Source organism: Oxyura jamaicensis, chromosome 1 (genome assembly GCF_011077185.1).
Source record: "Oxyura jamaicensis isolate SHBP4307 breed ruddy duck chromosome 1, BPBGC_Ojam_1.0, whole genome shotgun sequence".
Taxonomy (NCBI): Eukaryota; Metazoa; Chordata; class Aves; order Anseriformes; family Anatidae; genus Oxyura; species Oxyura jamaicensis.
In genome coordinates, this window is record NC_048893.1 from 174399407 (window position 1) to 174424201 (window position 24795).

The 24795-nt window shown below is 45.0% G+C and overlaps 1 long non-coding RNA gene across 1 annotated transcript; it reads right to left on the reverse strand.

Annotated features, from left to right (window-relative positions):
• Positions 1-12554: 12554 nt before the first annotated feature.
• Positions 12555-14233, reverse strand: LOC118164763. Its single transcript, XR_004749662.1, has 2 exons — positions 13562-14233; positions 12555-13109 (listed from the first exon to the last, which is right to left on the reverse strand). It is a non-coding gene; the product is annotated as an uncharacterized LOC118164763 (long non-coding RNA).
• Positions 14234-24795: the final 10562 nt, after the last annotated feature.

Here is a 24795-nt window from a genome sequence, read left to right on the forward strand (position 1 = left end):
AAGGAGACCTCAACATGGGTCAGCCAATACCAACAGAACTGCTGAGGTATCCAGCTGGTCTAAACATACAGATGGATATAATAACACATTGTCAGGCATGGATGGTGAGGACCTGAACCCATTGTTCCTAATATACAATCAGCAACACAAATGAGGTTCAAGAGTGAATATTTCAGAAACAACAGTTTCAGTAGGCACTGACAGGATCCCTTCCTATTCTCATTTTCATGGGATATGTGCCTCCAATCTCCTCTGAAAATGGGCACATACATGTCTTTCGTAGCCCACACAAATGACCACATTTCAGTTCTTCCAGACCAAGAAATGGAGAAAGTTCAAGGGGTCTAAACCTCCTCACAAAAGGAAGATAAGATATCTTCAGCACTTCTGTAAATATATATATATACATATATATATACACGCTCCCTCATCCAGGCAAAGCACACATTGACTTGCAAGAGAAGGAAAGGGAAAAGCCTCCAGGAAATAACGAACAGCTTCCAAGTCTTTGCCTTGTTCATTTTTACAGACTCTGCCTTTCTTCTGGGGAAAAGAATGTCCTTTTTAAATGTGCCTGACCTAGGGCTCCCTTCCTACAAACATGTATTCAGGGAGGTACTTTGTTGTTATTTATTCTCAACTAACAACTGAAGAAGGAGTATCCAAGAAGCCTGGTGGCCACAGGCATTGCTGCTTCCTGCCCATATTTCTCCTGTCCCAGGCTAACAGCAAATTGCCATGAAACCTCCATTTTGGGTTAGCTGGAGTAAAAGCAGAAAAAAAAAAAAAAATGTGCAACTCACACGTCTCTTCTTTTTGTCCACTCTGAAGGCATTACCTAGCTGTATGTCTCTGGCCTCATCTCTTCCTCATAGAATGAACAAGACCATTTGTGTTGCCTGACACCAAAGTCGTCCTGCACAGAAGAGCCCATGGCATCCTCTAAATTTTTCATGCTGCCCTGTCTAGGCTTTTTTTTGGGAAGCCTGCATAATTCATGGACCAGTCCAACAGCATAGACAGTCACGCTCCAGTGTCCAGCCCATGGCTTTGTTTAATTTCCCATCCTGTCCCAGCTTGCAAGATCCAAAGCACAACCTGCTCCTAACTGAAGTGAATCCAAAGCTCCATACAGCTGAAGGAGCCAGGAAGACTTTCCTCAAGGGACTGTGGCCATGCTCTTCAGCTGGAAATGAGGGTCCTTGGCACTTGGGTTGCTCGGGCTCAGAGCAGAGCCTTACAGCTGATGCACTTTTCACACTTAGAGCTCAACATGTGGCTGCACATGTTTGTGGCTGAAAATGTGCTTTCTCTGAAATGAAACTGGAATCAATAACCAATCAAGCCAGTGTGTGCTTCTGTGGAACAGCTTAAAATAGCATATTTTTTTTTCTTTCTTAGCAACTGCTCGCAATAAGCTCAACATTTCATTTCTTCCACAGCCCTGAAAAGAGCTCTGAGATCACGTCACCGCAGTCACAAATATTCCACATCATATAAAGCCAGAGAAGTACAGGGAGCTGAAAGGCAGCAGACCACGCCATGCGATAGGAAAAATAAAATAAAATAATAATAATAATAATAATTAAAAAAAAGCACACTTGTACCCATAGTGCAGCAGCAGCCCAGCACTTCAAAACTAAGGAATGTGTAAATCAAGGTTGTTTGTGGAATATCACTTCACCCTCCTCTTTACTCATGCATCCTGAAAGAGCTTTTAATTATAAGAATTGCACGCTATTTTTTACCACCATATCTCTCTCTCTGCTCCCAGTGCTTGAGTAATGAATAGCTATTCAATATCTTGCTTTTTTTTCCCCAGCACATGGTCTCATGCTTCATTTTTACTGCTTGCTGCTCAAGCCCTGACCTGGAGTCAGAAGTCTCCATGGATCATGTAGGGATGGATTTTTTTTATAGATGTTAGTTGCTTGGCCAAATTTGGGTAGGTTTTCCAAAGGAGGCAAAGAGGTCAGGTGCGTGACACAAGCTCACTGACCCTAGTTCCCCGCTCCAGAGTGCAAAGGAGTCCTCAAGGAAAGGCAGCAGACGCTTTCCCTGAGGACAACGAAACTCATTTTTCTTCTGAGACAAGTGCAAGATAATCCCAACAGAGGGTCCTGGGAAGGTCCAACCCCGATGGGTCAGGTAGATCCGGATCTGATAGTGTACCTGGTGGCTTCTTACCCACCATGGCCAACTGTGCAGTCAGCTGGTAAGACCATGTAAAATTCTGTTTTGATGAAGTGGTACTGGTGTGCTTGTGGCTGTTCTTGGAAAATTGCCTCTCAGTACTGCCTGCACATGCAGGCTCTAACACTCACATTGGGGTAGGCAACAAGGTTCGAAAGAGCAGGAAAAATGTGCACTGAAACACAAATATATTTAACAGCACTGTCTGTTTTTAAAACTGCATGAAAATAAATTGCTTTCATTTTGCTCAGGAGCAAGAGCCTGGTTTTAAGAAGTTGCCCTCATTAACCCTGTGCTTTATAACGTATGACTGCATCAACATTCAATAACTTTCCTTTGGGAAGGGGGAAAAAAAAAAGAAGAAAAGAAACCCAGTCACACTGGATGGATGGACCATCAAATAGACATTTGATGGATGAAGCGGAGAAATGGAAATGCCATCTGCATTTCCAGCATTCCCCGACTGATCAGCCCACTGGGAAATTGCAAGGGAGGAGAATTTGATATTCTCTGTGTGTCTGCTATTCACCATTACACACCAAATTTTGCAGGAGATCAATACTGTTTTAACAATTCTGCCACAGATGCCAGAGCTCATTAGTAGGAGGTGAATAACCATGGAGGTCGGAAATCCTATTTTACTTGTCTGTCTGAAGGATTTTGGTCTCTTATCACCTTAGCTGAGGATTTCATGACCAGATTTTGCAGTCCACGTTGAGCTCTTAGGTAAAATTTCCTTATCTAAATGAGAGTCTTGCCCGATTTCACTCAGTAGGAGCCTCAGAGTCCTTTCATCATGAGTTATTGCAATTCTGTGTTGAATAAAATGTACAGTAGAGCAAACCAACCAGATCATAGCTACAGATGTCACTATTTTGATGAGACCTGCTTATCCTGATCATCCAGAATTCCCCTTATCCTTAAACGTCCTCTCCCCCTTGAAACAACAACAAGAACAACAAAACATACAGTCAAATTAGAAAAATAAAAATTGAGTGAAACCAAATTCTACGCATGCATTCTTGCCTTGGTATTTGAACTATTTTTCTGTGGTTATACAGATTTCTCCCCTCTGCCCCTTGCAAATGCAGATTTCACAAAACTCATGTCATTCTGACTTGCATCTCTGGTCCAGCTCTCAAGAGAAAATATGTTTCAGAAGCCAGTGTGGTCCCAGAAGGGCTATGAATAGGATTTTTCTCAAAAGCTGGTAGCAAAATACGATACGCCCCCCTTCACTTCAGTGCTCACATGCCCTTTAGCTCTTGGGTTTTAGACGAGCTTTGAGAGGAGTTCATAGGACGTCAAAGCCAATAGCCGTTACACTAATTAGTCAACGCCAATCTGTTTGCTTGAGACAGCCGGGCTGCTTGGGTGCAATCCTGCCAGATGCTGAGTTCACTGCGATGTAACCAAAGCCAATGAGGTGACTGGGCTTTGACAAAATGCTCTGGGTCCAAAATTCTTCATTTCAAGCGGAAATACCCAACGCTGAACCCCAAGCACCTGGGAAGAAAAGCTCATGAGAGCTCTCCCGCAGCAGGTCCCACAACTTTTCCCACGCAGAGGTGGGTAAAGCAAAACACTGCTTTCACCAACTCAGCCAAGGCAACCAGGCCTATGTCTATTCCTTGGTTAATCTGTTTGAAACTGTTGTTTAATCCCACCATGGTGTTCCCGAACCCAACAGCTTGCAACAGAGGTGGCGGGAGGATATTACTGCAACATGTCGACGTTTTGCAATGGCTGGGAGCATTCCCTCCTCCTGGTCCTGGAGGAATGGCTTTTTCCCATAGATGCTTTTTTTGTATTTATTTTTGGATGTATTAAATATAATGCATTTATTTATTATTTGCTGTTATGAGAGTTTTGCACAATAGAGTGGGCTTCATTTTCCAAATTTACAATGCTCTTCTGTCCCTGTTAGCAATTGGGCTTCCCAGAGTTCCCTAAAAAACAGACAACTGAAGATTTTGAGGAACCTGGCTGCAAAATTACCCATCATTATTTTCTCCAGAAGCTCACTCTGGCCATATGCACACGTTTTGGGTCTGTAAACACAACATGTAAATGCTGGGATTGCGTGACAAAATCCCTTCAAGAGAAAATCAGACTGATCTAGTTTCATAATTATTAGTAAGATGCTTAAATAAAATAAAATAGTGTTGTGAGTTCATGGAGAATCCTCTGAGAAAGCCATCTGTACATGTAAACAGAATGATCCAAAACATTCATTTTAGACAGTAAGCCATGCAAAACCTTCCCTCTAACACACACATTTGCTTTATGTGAGTGGCATGTTTTAGTCACAGAGGCCAGCAGACAATCAGAAAACACAACTGCTTGGTGTTTTTGCTGCTTTTAATTAAAGGGAATGAGAAAGGGTAGAAAGTAAGGGACAGATTTTCAAAGGCTCGTGTGGCAAAATGGCTCTGTGGCATTATTTATGATTTTGGGCATTTCCATCCAGATGCATTTTAAAATACTTCTGAATCCTGGGATAGAGTTTGCAAGTCCTATGAGTTAAAATTCTCTGCAGAAACCAAATTTTGCTTTCCGAGTTTCATAAATTTAATACTTCTTTTTAATTTAGATAGGGAGTTTTCAAATGTTTCTGGAGGATTTAAGAGCACAGGTTCCAGGGAAAATTGGGAGGCTCTGTTAACCTAAAAATTGTACGTTTTGAAAAGCTCCCTCCCAGCTAAACAATTCTACATACTAAGGGTTTTTTTTCCACACCGCTACAAATCTTCTCTTCTTGGGCTTCAAAACCCTCAAGAGGATTTTATTTGATAATAGACTTTTCAAATATGTTCATGAGCTTCTCTAAAGTCTTGAAGACGTGTTTTCACAAGACCTGCATATGAAAGAGTGTTTTGGTAGAGTGTTTTTGCTGAGCCTGGGATTCATTTAATTTAATTTTAGCCATCTAGAAGTCGGATCACCTGGTGTGCTAATCACCAGGGCTCCCTTGTCTGGCTTCACTGGAGAGAGAAATAAGCACCTATGGTATTGCCTCATCTCCTGCAGATGTGTAGCTCAGGATGGGATGTATTCCTTTCAGATATCCTTACCTACCTTTTCTCACTCCTCTATAGGAGGAACCCAACTGATCTGATGGGCTGCTTGGCTCTCAGATGGCTGCTGTTGGCACGGATGGAGTTCATCCTGAGACAATTCATTTGGAAAACAAAACATTAAATCTGTGCCCACAGCCTGATTTTGTTGTCTTCTGCACAGAGGTGGTTTCACGACCTTCTCTTCAAGAGCACTGTGCCCATAGTTATCAACTCATAAGGACCATTTGTCCACCATATAAGCTGGTGTAGGAAGAAACTTGCGTGAGTCAAAATCTGAGGCTCCACATAGCATCCACAGCAAGGCAAAGCTCCGATAATGAGCTTCTGGAACAAATTGCTCCATCCACAACTGTGCTCGCTCAAAGGCACGCATATGAAAGTCTGAGAAACAGGCAGGTTCTGCATTGGCAGGTGGGTACTTAAGTGTCTGACACATTTAGTCTGATTCATCCAGGAGTAAATTTGTCATTGTTGGGGCAGGACCAAATCGACTGTAGGAGTTTTATCATATGTTCACAACATCTTTTATTTTCATCAGTTGCAGCTTGGCATGCCACAAATTAATGTGCTCATGCGTTAGGTCAGGGTTTTTTCTGTGCAGGCTATTTTAGCATCACCCAAAAATGGTGCATTTTAGGAATCAGTATAAAAACTCCTTTTATATTTGCGTCAGTGCAGCACATTCAAATCTTTTGGAAAAGTCTTCGGTTGCCAAAACTTTGAGGAAAGAACTGTGACCTTCTGCTGTGTTTCCCATGCTTGTTGTCTTAATTAAACTTGTTGTGAGTCATGTTCACAACACCCTACTTGCTTACCTCGGACCTATAACAGACAAAGGCTTTCAGCCCCTGATGTGCGTGTCCAAATTCACCAGAGATCACTGCCACTGTTTTCGTCACATCCTGTACATGGAAATTGCAAAGGCCAAATTTAGAAACGGATCACAAGTCTCCGGTCAGTTTGTTTCCAAGAAGGCTGATGAAATCTGCTTTGTTATTTGGCTTAAACCTGTCTTCCCAAGCATTATCTTCCTGGAGACTTTCAGACCTGTTTCCATCCTCTAAGCTGTTAACTCCTGTGGCATTAAGACAAAAAAAAAAAAAAAAAGGCAAACTACTTTTCCTGGGGGCCAAGAGGCAGATGCAAGGTTGTAAATGTCATTTGATAGCACAAACCCTACGTATGTGAAACCAAACAGGGCTCTTTTGTGTATTTAAATCTAGAAGAAAAAAAAATGCAAAGCAAGATATGCTTATTAGCATGATAAGATAAAGAGTCTGAAAGAGTCACTGCCCTGCACATTGTGCATTAATTTATGCATCCTCCTTGCTTACTATTACAACCTTAAAATTACTGACACCATTATTAGATGAAAGAGATTTCATTTCTTTAATATTTGGTCAAAAGCCCACTCAGCTGCTTTTGAGTTGGCAAATATGAAATCAACACATGCTTCAGATTACAAGGGCAACCACTTGTTTAAAACAGGTTTAACACCAGTGTGCATGTAGAAAACAAATGGGGCAAAAGGGAAAAGGAACACTGATAATGTCAGATTTTTGGAGAAGTAGGAGCTGTGGACCTTGGTATTGCTGTGGTTAGCAAGCCCTGGAGATGCACGAAATACAAGGTACAAAGAGCCGCTGTCCTGGAGGGCATCAGTCTGTGCATCAAGAAAAGATAAAATAAAAAGTTTGGGGAGGCACAAGGAAGGCTTGGTAATTCTTATTATTTAACTCATATTTTTAAGCCTTGTTTTTAACTTTTATTCTAATTGAGATTTAATTAATATTATTATTCATTGCTACATTTTTTAAATTATTGTTTCTAAAACTTATTTTCAGCTCCATGCTCCGCCTTGCTCTGGAGGAAGGTCTGGCATCCCGTATGGCCGGGCACACACACTGACCCGTTCCCAACCAAGCCCAGGTGCTTGGCTGTGCTAAAACGAGGGCAAGGAGGACAGGCAGGGAGCAGCCAGCCACTGCGGAGGATCCTGCTCAGCGCCAGGAAGACCTGTCCTGAAGGAAGGCGGCCCCTGGGCACCTCCAGCCCTCCAGCACAGCATCCTCCTGGTGCTTAGCACCAGTCACTGTCGGATAACCTCACTTCCCCAGCCCTTTATGTCAGGCTGTGGCTCCTATTTTTGAATTGACGTTACCCGGGCTTAATCCACTTAGCCTGTGAGCACCTTCATCTGCTTCCCGCAAGCAGTGCGCGAGGCTGCAAGATCCTCCCGGCTGCACTCCCCCTCTGCCCCGCTCGGAGCCTGTATTTATAAAGAGGTGGATTAGGAACATTACAAGGCAGGTCACTGGGTGTCAAGCTGCTCTTTCAGGGCTTAAAATCCGAGGCTCGCTCAAGCTGGAGAGCTCTCCATCCTTGTGATAACAGTTCAGATGACTCTCACATTGTACTTGCAGTTTGTAAATGGTGCAGCATTAGAGAGAGCATTAGAGATACTGCTGCTGTAAACAAAGCAATGGGAATCTGTAGAAATGCTTTACCTCAATTTCACACAGGGAAAAAAATAAAAAAGGAGCATTTTTAAGTGCAACTCATAGCTGTTGCAAACCCACTTTGCTCCGCTGCTGTCATTGAACATCAGATGATCTACACCCACCACAGTCCCCAGCCTGTAATCCCCTCTGAGCCGGCCAGCCCCCCAAAAAATTATTTTGGTTGTAGTCTAATTGGTGGAGAGAAATGATATGCTCACAGTGTGGTCACTTCACGGGATGCATGGCCAAATGCCCACCACCCCTGTAGTGCCTCTGGGTCCCACACCTTGATGTCTCAGTGCTCGAGACCATGCATGATACATGGGGAATGGTCGGACCAAGTCAGACCAAGTGCTGGCTGCAGACTGTGAGATGTGTTTGGGTTGGGGCCATGTCTTCTAGGAGGTGCTCCACCTCAAAGCGGGGCTCCTAAGGCTTGTAAATCCGGAGCATCCATTCCCCACTGGTGTGCTGCAGGGATCAGTGAGAGGGCAAATCCTGAGTGCTTCGTCATCATGCTGAGATCTAATCCCATCAGCATCTCCGGCCACTCCATCAATCCGATTAAAATATGGCTGAAAGTCGTAACACAGCTGGCTGGCCCACAGGGAGCGAGCCCTGGTCGTGCAGGCCCAGCACCACACTGCTTGTAAGCAGCCCCCAGGCTTTTTTTGGGGGGGGGGTCAGAGTTGCAGACAGGGCAGCCCATGTTCAGCATCACTTAGGTGATTTAGGAGAGGTAGGGGCTATGCTTTTATTCCCCTCCCATCCTTTCACAGCCCCTGTGCTTTTAATGGAAGAGGTAATTGTAGCAGTGCCATCAGAGCACTTCACTTTCATACCAAAACAGGCCCAGGGCCACACACAGGCTTCACCAACATATCTCAGATGAGGACTTGTGAGCTGGGTTTGGCCCTTAGGATGACTCCAAGTGGCCCACTGCCATTTGGTGGCTAAGTAGGTGTTGACCTCCACAGTGTTCACAGGGGATGGCCCTTCCTTTTGCACAAAAGCAAGTAAAGACAAAGCCAGGCGAGCCAAACCACCTCTGCATAACTCCATGAGGTTACCCTCACACTCTCTCTATATAAAAACACAGTGTTTTGGCAATAGGAAAGGTGTAGCTGGCTTATTTTTTTGTATTTTCTAGGTCTGTCCAAAGCCTTACTGTCCTTTCCACCGCACCTGTCTCCAGAAATCAGTCTACACTTCCTGGTCATTTAGATTTCTTCTTATATTTACTTCCCAAGAAGTAACTGTTCCTAAAAAGCATAGGAAATAAAGCTGGGAGTCTTCTTAATATGTCATCTATACCACAGCCTCCTCCAAAAATGGCCAGACTCTACAGTTATCCACGTGCACTCATCACCCCCTTATGAAGATAGCAGCAGTCTAGAGCTTTGAGGGCAGGGCTGCCTCTGCAGTATGTATGGTGACACCCACACCAGTTTGGGAAAATTATTCACGTCCCTCTTTTCCTATTTTATTTATGGAGAAATATAGCATTAAAGAGTGTAACAGAAAGGAGAGTTTTCCACATGCCTGTGAACAAGCCTGGAGAACTCAGCTGCAGGGAGAAAACCTCTCTGTGAATATATTCCTCTATGTGAATATATGGGTGGATTCAAAAGTTGTATTAAAGAGATGATCAAAGTGTGGTAGAGAAGATGAATCATTCCATCCAGATTCCAGGTGTAATATTCGCTATTATTGCTCATTTATCTGAACTTTCCCTGCGCCTTCCTTTTTCTTGCCTTCTCCTGCAGTTTAAGAGACTTTTAACTGTGTAAAATACCCTTTTACAGCTCTGCCCCGTGCGTGGAGCAGGTGACCCAAACGCTCAGCAGCGGGTGTGCAGCTGACGCTAACCCCTGTGCAGACCCGCACCCGTGTCTTGTGTATCAGGAGGAACAGCACAAATGTGTTTGATTTGTAACTTTACAAGGGCTTTCTTGTTGAGGTTCAAGTTTCTTTTATTAGTAGACTTTAGAGGAAGGCAGCATTAACACATAACAAAGGAGGCAGCATTAAACTATTACCATAACAGCAGTGTTTTAACAAACCCACTACTTAGAGGTTTATAAGGTTCCTCTGACAGATTATTGCAGAAGCCACAAAATGGAAACAGAGGAGGGAACTTCTCAGTGGCATTGTGCCTTTCCACATGCTTTCAGCCCTACACAGAGGGACATTCCTGGTCTAAACACAATGTAACCTCACTTAAACAACTTCCTTGGCTTGAGGCCACACAGGGGTTTCCCTGCAGTAGGAGAATCCCCTGGCCAGATTTAAGACCCCATAGTCTATCGGAGCAACTCAGGAGAGCCTTAGCAGTAAAACCAAAGGAATAATTCAACAGCTGAAGCAACCACTTTTCCTCTCCCAGGTAGTCTTGTATCAGACAAGACTCTCTGTTCAGCCTGGTTTCTGTGGTTTTCTTTCAGTTTTTCCGTGTTGCACTTCTTTTTCTAGGTGTTTTGAATGAAGGGCACCCTGGCCCTGAACATCCTCCAAGAAAAGCATCACAGTGTTTAAACACAAGATATGTAAATAAAATGCAGTATCTTTTCTAACACTTTCATATTTGCTCTTTTTTGTCAAAACTATATAAAAAAATGAATTTCAAATTCTTCCCCCAGAGCTACCTTTAAATGAATTCTCCGTCAGAAAAAGTTTTCCTAGATCTGCTTATCCGATTCAATCTATACACGCTCCTAGACTGCCATATGATAATGACATTAGTAAAAGCTTTAAGTATGTATTATTTCAAGACATTTGCTTATAAAGTGGCGACAGTCTGTATTAGCAGCCTTTCTTCTCTGTGAACTCTGTCTGAGCCGCAGAGGAAGGGAAGAGACGGCTAGTCCCAGAGAAGGGACCCACCTCATCATCCTTTGGAGGTTCCCCTCCTCTGGTTCCTGCCACGCACCAACATGGGTCCCCAACCCTGCACACCTGGCAAGAGACCTGTCCTCGCTGGGCTTTCCTTACCCTTGTCCACCAGCTGGAAAACCCAGCACTCTCCTTGAGCAATGACCAAGGGTCCCCTCCCTGCTTGGCCAATGCTGGAAACTGGGGGAAGCCATGGAGTGGAGAAGATGGGCAAGCATCCATCAGGCAAAAGTCATTGCTCTGAGCCAGAGTCCTTGAGGGCAAGCCAGCTTTCAGGTCTATTAAACTGATTTCTTCCTTCACCACCTGTAATTTCCCATTTTTTAGGAGCTGCCGTAGCCTTCATGCAGCATGACTTAATCCAGTGCTTTTGATGCTCTCATAGATTCCACTCCTCGGACCTTGCTCCATGATCTCACCTCTCCTCTGTCTCCTCTTCGCCTAATCTCTGTCTGACACAGAAAGCATCTCTTTCCCAGACCTCAGCCATACTTGCCTTTCCATACATACCCTGACTGGCCTCTTCATACTTTCCAAATCCACCCTCAGATCCCCACCAAGACCACCACCCAACTGGGTGTAACAAGACATTTTGGGTGGCCATGTGTCATCTCATGCTACTTTAGGAGGTGCTCCACAGCACAGCCCCGTGCTGGTGCTGCATGGTCCCACCACCCCATGCCCCCAAAGAACACCCAAGCAGAACACCCAATCTACCCAACTGGTCGAAATCCCAAGGCGCACGTGTATTACCGGCCCCGGCCCCGTGCACAGGAAAGGACTGCAACGCACCACTTCCCACTGGAGGGAAGGCTGCCTGGAACATGAGCTCATGTTTTCCTAAAATAACCAGGACCCATGTGCTTAAACCTAACACCTGAGGCAAGGCAAGAGTCACCGTTAACACTGTGCAGCCTTCAGAACAGCCCTCGCGCGCGGCACGGCGTGAGCCAGAAGCACCGAGCGGCCAGCAGCTGTCTGAGGGTGACTAATGTCCCGCTGCTAAAAACAACTTCAAGGGGTTTTCCATGAGCAAATCTCGTTACAGGTAGAGTATTGACTTTTCACCTGCTAAAAACAAGAACTCCACTGTAATGTCCACACTGCCGGAATTTTTCTACCGACGCATGCCACAGCTGGTAAAGGAACCCTAGCTCTTTCATAAACAATGGCAGCATCTGATCCTTGTTAACACCATTCCCAAATGCCAAAAAAATCACCCCTCCAGTAGATTATGTGCGAGTGTGGAAATGAGGGTTAAGGATGTGTTGTAGACATGGCAGAGAAGATTGGAACATGAAGTAAAATGCGTGCGTGGACATAAATGTCTAAAGGCCAAAGAAAAGTTGTAGAAAATAGTGTGTTGATATGGCTGCTCAGAGAAGCACGGTATTACATCAGAATATGTGGTCCTGTCAAAAACACATAGCGCTCTCCAGCTTCACAGAAATCCAACAAAATTCCCAGAGCCTCATTTCAGCAAGATACCAGTAAGAACGGCCACTGGTTCTCTTGGACTTAGCAGAGTCTCTGTCCCTTTGGATTCACAGGATCTTGCTGCTCCTCTTCTCAGGCCACCAGGCCTCCATTTCTTTGTTTCTTCTTCAGTGACTAAAAGCCACATCTCCAGGAAACTGAACGAACATGCAGCTCAGGTCATAGAGGGGAGAAACGTACACAGCGTAAATTTCTGAACTTGTTCAATTAATGTCTTGCATAATCAGACTCCAGAACTCTGTTTTCTTACATATTTGAGGTTTGCAGTTAAGCAGTTGAACTCTGTAATCCACTATCTGAGACATGACATATGGTTTGCCAGCCCTGACTGTCCCTGACAGGTTGATTCATTTTATAAATCATTTGGACTTCCAAACGAAATATACACTGATTTCATTTTACTTTATTTTAGAAGCAAGCAACCCACAGATGGGTGTGCCATAGTGCCTTCCCAACAGTGCTCCTAGGAACAATACTTCCCTTGCACAAGTGTTAATGAAAAGTAAAGAGAGAGATTTGCAATTGAAATGAGGCTACCTGGAGGGGTTGCCTAAATATCTGTGAATAAATTTCCCCATTAGCAATGTTATACTGGCAGCTGAATTGTGTGGGAAACATATACATATCTCCTTCTGCTTTAGGAGATCCACTTTTCCACATTAGTATTTTTTATTGTAACTTTTGTTACTATATCCAAACGCTGTCCTATGCAGCTACTATCACAAGGACTTTACCATGGATCTCCTCCAAGGAGGATTTGCTTAAGTCATGCTGCTGTGCAGGCTATGAGCAATGGTAGAAGATGTGGGACTGGCAGTGCAAGAGGAATGGATTGGTGCGGGGTGGCTCATGGTGACTCTTGTCTTTGAGAAGACAGCCAAGCTTTGAAGACACTCAGCATCTCTGTCCTGTGGACTCTGCAGCAGTTCAATGTGAAATGGATGGGCTGTCCTGGCCTGAAAAGAGGAACGACATAAGTCTTCTAAAATGTTTTTTACTCCACTGAAGGGTCAAAAAGTCCAGCATGGAAAAGATGCAGGATATCAACACCTTGAAACAATTAATTCTAGTGTTCCCAAGAGATGAGAGACTGCCTTCAACTTATTTCTAATTAATTTACAAATTAGCCCACTGGCCCATAAAGAGCATAATGCACTAATTGAGCCCAGCTGCTTTATGGGAAAAGTCACAATGAAATCTGTAGATTACAGGTACCGAAAGGAAACATCCTACCAGGATCTTATTCAACTCCTGCCTTAGTGTTCATTGGACCTGGATGTTGTTAAAGCTAAGAACACGCTCAGTCACAAAGAATTAAGCATTTACATCAGATCCTGGGGATATCCAAAGTTATAATCAATAGGAAAAAGAGGCAGTGCCATTAGTGCCAGTGGTTACCTGGGATTTGCATCTCATGTTGATGGAGAGCCACAGTTGAGGCTTTTCCCACAGCTGGAGCACTCGTAAGATCCTCTCCCCTGTGGTTTCTAAGGAGGTGTTAGCTCCCCCTGAGCTGGCACGATTACCTGTCTTTCCCCACTGAGAACAGCTTATATTCATGAAACCTGTAGGCTATTTGTGAGACCTCCTCTCCTCTGCTTCAGGTGGCAGAGATCAGAGGCGTTCAGGAGGTGCTGGAGGCAGGAGAGTGGACAGAGAGGGAGGGAGGCAGAGATTTGCACAGCCGGGCAGCGCACTGGTTGCATAAGCCTTGTGTCCATGGGAAATCGCACTGAAACCTTCTTGGAAGAAATATAAACACGTAGCCTTTTAGGACTAAAGTCATTTATGCAGAAATTTCCCCCATGGTCAGACCATTTCATAATTATCCACGCTGGGATGTCTTGCATTTTCCTTTGAAGCATCTGGTTCTGGGCATGTCACCATTAGTCTGATCTAGCAGTTCCTATCCTTATATAATAACAAGCCGTTTCATGACTATTTCACACAAAATGTCTCTCTTTCTTTTTGCCCACTAAATGACCTGGAACTAGAACACAAACATTCTGTTTGCACAGTTTTACATAACATTTGCCATAGTTTTCACACAACACTATTAAAGACTAATTTGTTTCTGTTCCCAGGCTGATGGAAAGCAGTTCTTTTGGTAGCTCTATTGCGTCAGTGTTCTTTGAAAATGTAAATAAAGATACTGAGATAAGACCCGTCCAACTACACAGCCCTTTTTCTCTTTATGTTTACCAGATACTTCAAGCTAAATAAAATTATTCTTTGCACTTGATCTGCCCAAGAACATGCTCGACTAATTGATAATCAAATTTCCTTTGATATCACGATCCCTCGCCAACATATTATTGCCACAAGCAGCGGCTAAGAGGATCCACAGCAACATTTTTCAAGAAGGCGTTCTGAAAAATGACTTATTCTCCCAAGTACCACTTTGAAAAGCAACTTAGCTCCTTAGGGATGGGATTTTCAGGGGGATTTAGATTCTTGATCATTCAAAGGCCAGCTTGGGAAAAAAAAAAAAAAAAAAAAAAAAAAAAAGTTTCTGCTTAGCAGACCTTTCAACAACATTGCATTGGCAGCTCCTATTGATCTTGATGGGAATCTGACAAGCACACACCTTTGCCTTTAGGGGTATAAAACACCTTTGCAATCTGATTTAAGGATGCTTTTCTCAACTGGCTTCACACCTTTCTTGCTCGGTAAAATAAAGGAATGTTTTCTCCACTTGGTTCTTTTTGGGTTGGTGGGTTGGAGGTCATTTTGCACAGCAAGGATTCCTGAATTTCCTGAACTTTCAGTAAAGACAGTTTTTCTAAAAACAATTATTTTGCAAAACTGCCCTTAGTCTCTTTGGAAAAGATGGAGATATACCCCACTTAACATGCATACTAACCTCTGCATGTGCCCAATTTTGAAAGAGTTGGGAAATTAGTCAACCACGCATTTACCCCTGATGCTGCAGGTATAGGATGGATCCAACCCTGTATTGGGCTGGGCACCTGGGCTACACTGGCATGTATCCCCAAAGTATTTAAATAACCCTAACAGTACAGATTCCTGAACTCAGCTCATCAAATGACAGAGCCATGAAGCAGGCGTGGTGGTAGAATTTGTCTACAGATAAATGGAAAAAGGCATTGGCAATTTCTGTCTTCGCCTTTGTCTCTGCCTGCTTTGCTAGCTTCTTCCCTCCCGGGCTTTATTTCACCAGATGCTACATAAGGATCTTCCAGTCTCTGAAGATGGGAAATCCCTCCCTATTAGACATAAACGATGATGTTTTGGGGTTGCTGTTCAAACAACTGCTACAGTCCTTGAAGATTTTTACGCAAAATCCCAAGTAAACGGTGCCAAGAATCGCTAAGTGTAAAAATATGTGAGAATAAATGCAAGAAATGCAGGGGAAACAGTTAAGAATCACGTCAGATTTTTATAGAGGCAGATCACAAGGCACACAACACAAAGTTACGTGAGTAAAGTAGCCTTCAGAAGGCCACATGAGCTATCTGCTGTTTATAGTTCAATATGAAACTGCAAAGCCACATTTCAAAGGGAACATTACATAGAGCAAATTGACTACTTGCCCAATCAATCTTTCTTCTGACATTTCTTGTTTCCCTCTGCCCTCTTCCCCTCACCCCATGAATTTTGATAAGCCTGAAGAAATGTCCATTTGGAATACCTGCCTCATGCTGGATCCCAGAATTAATACCAAAAAACAAAAAGACCAGCCAGATAAGAACAAGAGAGTATCAGCCGCTGGTACAAGAACAAGGACTCCTTCAAAGTGAGAATATTTCAGGAGCTACAGAAATGCCCCATAAACAGCTTGGCATCACACCCACCATGGCAAGAGGTTTCTGGAGGCAGAGCAGCCCGGAGGGGTGCCATGCTCTCAAGGTGCTGCTTGGAGCAACAGCCAGCCATCATTGCCATTCCCCAGCATGTGCTGCTGATGGAAATGTGTTCAGAGGAGCCTTCACATTAAAATAAATAAGTAAATAGATAAATAAAAAGGAGAAGAAGGAAAAAAAAAAATGAAAGTGCTTAAAAACATTTTGATGCAAACCTCCCCTTGAAATTGTGGACTATATGGACCTCAGGAGGAGCTCAGCAGTGCCAGGGCTATCAGAGAGCTGCTCTGTCCAGCTCCAGCACAGGTATGCCAAGTGGGAAAGGGAAAGTCCCCATGCCCCATAGAGCCATGGATTTGTCAAGGGGATTGACAGTTCTCTTCCCATCACTTCCCCCCCAAGGAGTGGGTACAAACCCTGCCGAGGGTCTGGCAGCAGAACTTGCTCCTTGCCTTGGGAAGCTGAGGCAGGGAATCCCCCCACTGCTCCGTTCCTCTGTTATTTGGAGGTTCAGGAGGGTAGGAGGGTCTCAGCCACCTCTTCCCAAGCATCACCAGGCTCCCCAGGGAGGAAAGCATCTCCCACCAGCATGGTGCCCCGGCCAGCAGTTGTCCTCACCCGGCTTCATCCTGGTGTTTAATAAACATCCCAACAGCTGCTTGATGGTATCAGCTGGGACGAAAGTACTGAACATTTTGAGTGCGATTTAACAACATCTGTGGCCTCCAACAATTCGTTATTTCTTTAGCACATGCGGAGCCTGACCCCGCGCGCATTCTTCAAATCCCTTTGCTCTCTTCCCCTTCTTTTCCTGCTCCCAGAAAGGCCACAGGATGGAAAAAAAAATATATCCAAGGGGAACTAGTATTAAATTATAAGTAGCAACAACCAGGCACTTCATCAGCATGAACACAGTATTCATAAATCTTTATCACCAGCAATTTTTTTACATATCTGGAATCCACTATACTGCAAATTAGTCCCATTTGTCCACTCAGTGCTAATGTCATTAAATTCAACCTCATTTGCCAAGCACGTGAGGCCAGAAATCTCTGGACTTGTTAATTTTTCAGATTTAAAAAAAAAAAAAAAATCTTGATTCCTAAGCTAAATTTTTACGGAAAAGAAATTGTATTGTAGCTAGAAACTACACCCTTGTAACTCTAAGGAAAATTAAGACCAGACCACCCTTTGTTTGGGTTGGCGCTGGTGGGCACTTTAACACCTGTGTTATTTTCTTATGCTCCGAGAACAGCCGCTCATTCCTTTCCACTCCAACCCAATATTTTTCACCTCTGCCTCTGCCTGGGGTTGCCACAGAAATTTCAGCGTGGCCGGGGTGACTGAACGTACAATCTCTCAGTTTCCCAGAGACTGTTCTGAAGAGAGGGGGTCCTTCTCTTTTCCCCAGAAAGGTAACTTTGAGCATGAGCAAAATGTTCTGAAAGCTTGGGAATGCTGGGAAAAATAAAAAATAAAAATAAAAAAAACCTGAAGCTCATTATTTTCTTTCCCTATTTCTACCAGTCCTGCCACCATTTAATGGTTTGCAATTAATGGTTCCCCAATGAAATGTGACTTCTAAATTTAACTTTCCATTTTTGAAATGACTTCAGAAAAAAAATGTATCTTAGTTGGCTGTGGCTGATAAAAAGTTCAGGTCTTCACCAAAGGGTCACTACAGGAAAAGATGAATATGACAATGTCACAGAGCGGGTTAGAGCATAAGCACTGGTGTACATATCTGAGATGGGAAACACAAGAATATGCTTGCTGAAGCTACATAGAAGACAAGAAAAAGATAAAAAAAAAGAGTGCACCCTTTCCCATCTATTCTGCATCCTGTTTGGTGAGGAAAGCTCTGTACGGCCATGCAGGATGCCTTAAAATGGATATTGGTCACAGATGCTCTGCAGCTAGATGGCTGAGCTCTGGCAACGAAGCATTTCACAGCCTCCTGCTGTGTTTAAGAGGGAAGACAGCCATTGCAGGTGACCCAGGATGCCATCAGGTAGGTGAGATGTGTATGGCTGCTGAGAACAACCACGGGTAGCACAGGCAAGAGAACTCTTGAAAAGCAAACCCTCTTCCCTAGGGGTATGGCCAACTCCAGCAACCAGAGTTAAGACACCCTGCTGCCCACTGCCAGCCCTGCCTTGGTCCCAGCTCTTGGGCACCTCTAAAACACAACACAGGTTTACGCCGTGCCCAGCACTGCCCTGACGCATTTCCAAGCCAGACACCCTCTGTGCATTTATGCATCTCGCATCCCACCGACATGTAGTTTGCCATGGTCATAAAAAGATTTTAGCCCGCAATGTCCCTCCCTGTGCAACAGGTGAGGCCAAGCAGTGCCCATCCTTCTCCAGGATCATCTTTTTACCAGGTAATTCATGCAAAATACAAGCCATGGGGAGGATCATCCTGAGATTTGGGGCATTTAGTGGAAAACCTCAGCGCATACACCACGTAGCCCATAACTTTCTCCCGCAACAACCCAAACCCATCCATCCACCAGCTCCCTGTGCCCCAGGGATGCTGGACACCAGCACCAGCACCATCAGGGCTCAGTGACCCTGGTACAGCATGGACAGCACGACCTGGCTGCCGCTCACACCACGCCGGAGCCGTCTGCTTTGTGGCACATTTCCCTGCTGACACCAGGACTGTGCTCCAAGGGCCGTGTCTTTGGTAAGTATTTTTGCAGCAATAAAGCAGCATTTTCACTGGGCAAAGCTGCACTTTAATAGTAAGTGGAGAGGACTGTTAAAAGCTGCAGCAGGCCCTGTTTGGCGCCAGACATTTCTTTTTTCTTTTTTCTTTTTTCTTTTTTTCCTCCTCCATGTGTACCACATATGCAAGTACAGCTGAGAAGCTGACATAGAAATTTAAGGGGGGGAAAAATGGAGAGAGAGAGAAACCTCCAAAGCTGCCCTGAGAAGGATGTTCTGGGCTTTTTAACTCTGCTTTTGCAAGAGCTGCAGAGACCCCAGAGATCTCTTATGTCTGCACTTGTGAATTCCCTCCCTGCAGGTAATTAATAACACAGGCAACTGCAATGGGGGAGTAGGGGTGAGAGCTTCCTCTCCTTGTGGCCTCCCTCTCTGCAGCCCAGATGCTATTTGGTGTTTTGGTCCTGTGCCTCCATGGCAGACTGCACGTGGGCAGGTGAATCCCAAAACTACCAGCCACTCTTTGCATGGGTTTGCATCACCACGGTGGGTTTGGGACAGCAGAGCTGGTCTCTAATGGGTGTCTTATCCCAGCACCTCCTACAGGTCCTCCACTTCCATACGCCTAGGAACACCACCTGCTCTTACCCTCAAGAGTTCCTCCTAGCAGAGAGCAGGGCAGGAGGTGGCCCAGGGCCCAAACCCACCTCCAGGCTGGATTCTATGACCCATGTACAGCCACCGAAGTGACGGGGAAGTTACTCTCATGAGCTCCTTCTTGAGTCTCGGCTGAAGAATTTATCATCCTTGGGTTCATGGGTGGCATTTGGATGGGCTTGCCTGTGTCCTTTGCTCCCTGCTGTTTATGGGCAATGCTAAGTAGTTTTTCTTCATATGGCCATGTGAAAGCTGCCATGAAATAATCTCTGCACAACTGCAAACATTCCTCAGACTCCTTCCTTTTAGGACCTGAAGCACCCTATATCCTCACCACCTTGGTTTGTAACCAAAAATAAGTTCTTTAACCAGAAAGCGTGAGGAATACATAAATCTGGGAGGAATAAAAGTGCATTTATACACCCATTTCTTTGTTTTAGCTCCCTTGGCATCCTGGAGAATTCTTTGGGATTAAGTGAGATCCTTGCAGGTATCCAAAATCCTCCTTTTGAAACCTCTGGCTTCTCATCAAGCCTCCATGTGTCTGCCCTGACTCACTTTGCACTAATGGTCATGCAGCTAATGATTTCCACCTCTGTTTGCTGAGCCCTCCAGCTTTACAACCCCTCTAGCATGGCCTTGCAAGTATTTGGTTCCAATGGTGTTCAGCACTATCGCTGTGCCAGACACTAGCTAGGAAAATCAGACAAAGCAAGGGCATCTGTGATATTTCCACCCCCGTTTTACAACTAAGCCCGGAGAAATTATGGGGACTCCTTAGCATGCCACTTAAAAGGACACAAAAAAGCCACTGAGGATGCCTCCTTCCCCTGTGGAAACCCTGATCTCCCATTTCCAAACGAGGAGCAGGTGAGAAAAGGAGATTCACAGTAAGGAGCAGAGCTGAGGAGTGATGGATTTAGGTAGTGAGCTGTGACAGGGGAAGGTATTTTTCACAGGTTAACCTATTACCTACTGAAAAACATCATTTTTCATCCTTTTTGACCTTTGCTTACATTTCAGCAGAACAATGATGTAGTAGATGATTCTCTTGCAGAGAATGAGTTTTCTTCATAAAAATGCCGCGCCATAATGAACTCTCCGCTTTATGGCATTTAAGTTATTTTTCTATGGGGAAAGTTAGGCAAAATATTCAAAAACCTACAACAGTGAATCTCATTTTTGTAGCTTCTAGGAGTCTTCCATGAGCAGAATTCGCTATAGCATTCTATAGGGTGCATAAAGGTAAAAAATGTTGGTTTTCTACTGAATCCTTTAGGACATCTGCCAAACCTCTTGAACACGATTAGTCTTTGGGCGACCCGAATGTAGTCGAGTTTCATCGTGCTGCCCAAAATGGTGCTCTAGGATCACTCCAGGGCTGTTACCGTGTGTCTGCCAGACAATGGAGCTGATATGAATTCGCCGTTAATTGGAGCGCGGGGCTTGGCGTGCACCAGACTAAGTGATTTACTCCCAGAGTGCTGTTATTATGGCTGTAGTCTGCATCTGGTTGCCAGGAGACCATCCTTATCGATGATTCAAGTTTTCTCCTGATAGCAGGGTAAGTGGAGAGCACCTTTATTTTTCTCTCAGCAGTTGTCAGGAGAAACTATTTTATAAAAATCGCTGCAAAGGGAAGAAGCGTCGCTCCATGGCCAGGCAAAGGTTGAGCTGGCGTGTTGGGTTAGGCAGGAGGGGTACATTATCCCAAAAGGAACAAAAATTATTTTAGAAAACAGTATTTAGCAGGGCAGCCTTCGCAGCCCTATTGTTCTGCCAGGGGAAGAGGAGGAAAAAAACTTTCCCATCGAGTGGGAAGACGTATCTGACAAAGAGCATATCTAACAAGCAACAAATGCTAAGAAGAAGGTCTCTGTAATGTTTCATTAAAACCACAGACACATTACCGATGTGGACTTCGGGCTGCAACTCATTAGTAAATGAATTCTATCTGTGACAGCCTTGTCAAACCCGAGCTTTACTGATTACATTTGGCTTTTAGGCAGTAATCCCCAGGGAAAGTGATTTATTTCAGCACTTGATGAGTTACTCCATAGACGGTAGCGATAATGACATTATCTTGACATAGGTTAGCATTTATAGGCCTCTAGGAAGGAGCGAGTGTTCAAGGGGGATTTAAACGAGGACGGGAGGGAAGCCAGGCACGTTGATGTGAGGACATTTAGAAATGCTTGGGGAGCACGGCCCACCTGTAGTAGCGAAGCGTTTTACAAAGCTGGGCTCTGCTCTACACCTTTATGGGCCAAGGCAGAGGCGGACAGATTGGAGCAGCCAGCACCAGAACAACCCAGAAGTCCAGGCAGAAGAAGCCAGAATAACTCCTTGAAGTCCAGATATTAATCCTGCTGAAGGAATTCATGGTTCAGCTTCACACACCTGCTGGGATCATTCACGCCGTTCAGACCTGGCGGCCCAGACACTGAATGCCCTTCTCACCCAGCACGACAAGAAGACCCCAGGTTCTTCCAGCTTGAGCTATGAAGTTGTTCTCTGTGGTGCATGGGACAAAGTCTGAGCATGGGCTGCTTGGAAACCCCTCCATTTGGAAAGTCTTTAACCAACTTAAGAAAAATTAAACCGGGATCCACAGATGCCAGACAACCCCTTAACAGATCCCAAGTGTGCCTATGAAGGTTTCTGCTGTCATCCACCTGGACTAGCGAGGCTCCCTCTGCTCAGGGAAGGGCAGAGTGAGCCACCTTGGGTCTGCCACGGCCATAAAACTGAAGCATTAGTCATGAGGGGACTGATGCACTCACAGTCTCTAAGACAACATCACGCTCTCGATTCATCTTTGCAGAAAACAGAGCAAAAACTTACTCTGCGGCAGCAGCATCTGCAGGCCCTTGTGCAAATTCAGGTGATGGTTTTATGTCTGCTGAAATTGTTCTGTCAATTTTCACTTGAGAATATGTCTTTCTAAGGGCAGTGAACATGCACCGTGTCATACTGATCCAGCATTGCCCGAGCTGGAGCAGTGAAAGCAAGAACAGCTTATCTTTTTCAGTAATTAACTCTAATCTGAGAAGACGTAGGTGAGTAATTGCAAGAATAAAGGCTATTACACTCCCAAGTAGTAAAATGTAATTTGCTTTCTTTCAGCTCCAGTGTTCGGTTGGACCACTAAGTTGCTTCTGTTGCAACTCAGAAGTGTAATATGATTAAACACCAAATATGCTGTTACTGTTTTTAAGGTAATCACACCTTTCCCAAGCAACATCACACCAAGTGGGTTTGAGATAGAACATGCAAAATTTAATTACAATTTTTAGGGAGGCACCTAAACCCCAGGCAGCAAATGACTGGCTTTTAGAAAATCACATTTTCTTGTTTAGCGAAAGAGGAGTAGGCTAGTACATGACCCCGAGGGACAGCACACGAGCAAGCCCCTGCTGGGCACCAGCTCCTGCGCTCCCAGGAAGACTGCCTAGAGAGCAGCTCAGCTTGCGAAGTAGTCGAAAGTGCCCTGTGTGAATTAAAATAAATACTATAAGGCTAAATGAAGTGAATTGTTTAGCTATAAGGCTAAATTAATGAACAGTGCTGAGAATAATACTTTTCACCATGTAGCCGTATTAATATTAATTTCCGCACACACTGGTGAGACTCGAAAACAACGCGGGCTGGAGCCACTGGCAATACGTGGCTGCGGTGCCATTCCCAGCCTGCCTGTGCTGAGGACAATGCAAAATATGATTTTATTAAGCTTGCCTTCTAATTTCATGGCACTCGGCGGTGTTTGTGACTGCGCACAATGGGAGGCACCAGGCCAGAGCCTGCGCTGGCACAAGCGGGGTTTGTTCCATTGACCCCAGCAGAGCTGTGCTGATTTACACCAGCTGCAATCCGACCCCTAACTTCTGCCTCGGAAGGATTAAGCCATAATTACTTCTTTATGTTTGACCCACGGCGCGGGGATATCCCAGCATCACCAACCCCAGGGTACCCATCTCTCGGCTGCAGTAAACGTCCCCATCCACGCCAACCCCACCGCAGCGGCTTGGCGAAAAGCACAAGTTGTGCACCAGACTGATGGACAGGCTGGTTTGGCCAAAAAAAAAAAGTTTATATGCCAGGGATTTTGGAGCTACAGAGCACTCCTGGGGCTTCCCAATGCCCACCCTAGTGGGGGCAGCTTTCATGACCAGCCCCACCAGACGGTGGCCCCCAAAAACCCAGCTGGGAACGTGCCCCATAGGGAAGAGGGGTTTGACCCCTCCGAGGGGTTGTGATCCTCCTGCTCGAGGGGTCGTCCCTTGTGCTGGCTGTGCTGAAGGACGGCCCTTGCCTGCCTAGCAGCTCTACATGCAAGTTTTGTGCAGCATTCCCTGAAAGCTTCCAAAGCTATGAGCAAAAGGGGAGCAGGGAGCACTTTCCAGGGGATGCTTTAACCCCCAGATCCTGCTCCCTATGGTCAGAGAGACTTGATGCAGGCCCTCTGAGGATGTCAGAAGGCAAATCATTTGGGGCTTTAGAGGTTAAAGCACAGACACCTCGGATTGCTTCTGTCTGCCAGCGTCGAGCAGTGGCCTGCCCAGTTCCCAGCATGATCCATTGCCCATGGGAAGCGCTGCTGAATGAGGACACGTCGCCACGCTGTCCTGCACTCACTGCAGCTTGACAAATGCTTATACGCAGCATCTTACATAGAGCCCATTGTAGGGATCGTGCCTCAAGGCTGTGTCCTTTCTTTCCAAGCAGAAGAGGCTGAAAGCATGCATGGAAACTATTTCTCACTGGGCACATTGGTCCAGAGAAATCTTACAGCCTTTTCCCTGTGCTTTTCAGCCTGGACACCTTCACTTACACTTCTCTCAGCCTTCTGGCTTTTGAGACTCTTAAGACGACTTAGGGCACCTGCTGGTGAGCAATTTGCAGTAGAGGGATTTTTTTCTGGCCCCAAGTTAAACAGACCTCTGGCGATGTTGCTGCAGAGCAGGACAGAAGGACACACAACACAAAATGCACAGCATTTCCCCCTGCACAACCCACGACAAGGCAGTGTGCTTGGGAAATCCTACTTCTAGCAAAGTGAATGGCCAACTTGCTTCAACAGCATTAAGATTTTGTCTCGATATCTATTTTTCTATAAATAAATAGCATTCGGGGATGTGAAGAACAGCAGTGGCCGGGCTTGTTTTGCAGAGCATAGCTGGGTATGCCACAATGCCTGCCCTCCACATAGGCACAAAGCAATGGCTTGGGTGTCATTATTTTAAAGTCTGCTGTTGCTAAGCTGTACCTACATGGAGCTGTCTTCACTGTGGCCCTTCACTCGAAGACTTGCTGAAATGCAGCTGTTACCCCCAAGGTATATATCCTTACATCTCTGAAGAGAATACACCGGTTCATTAATTTTGTCATTTCATCTGGGAAGGATCAAATCTGGAAACTTTTTTTTTTTTTTCCCCGTGTTCTCCTTAACTCGGTAATTACACTGCCTGTGAGAAAACAG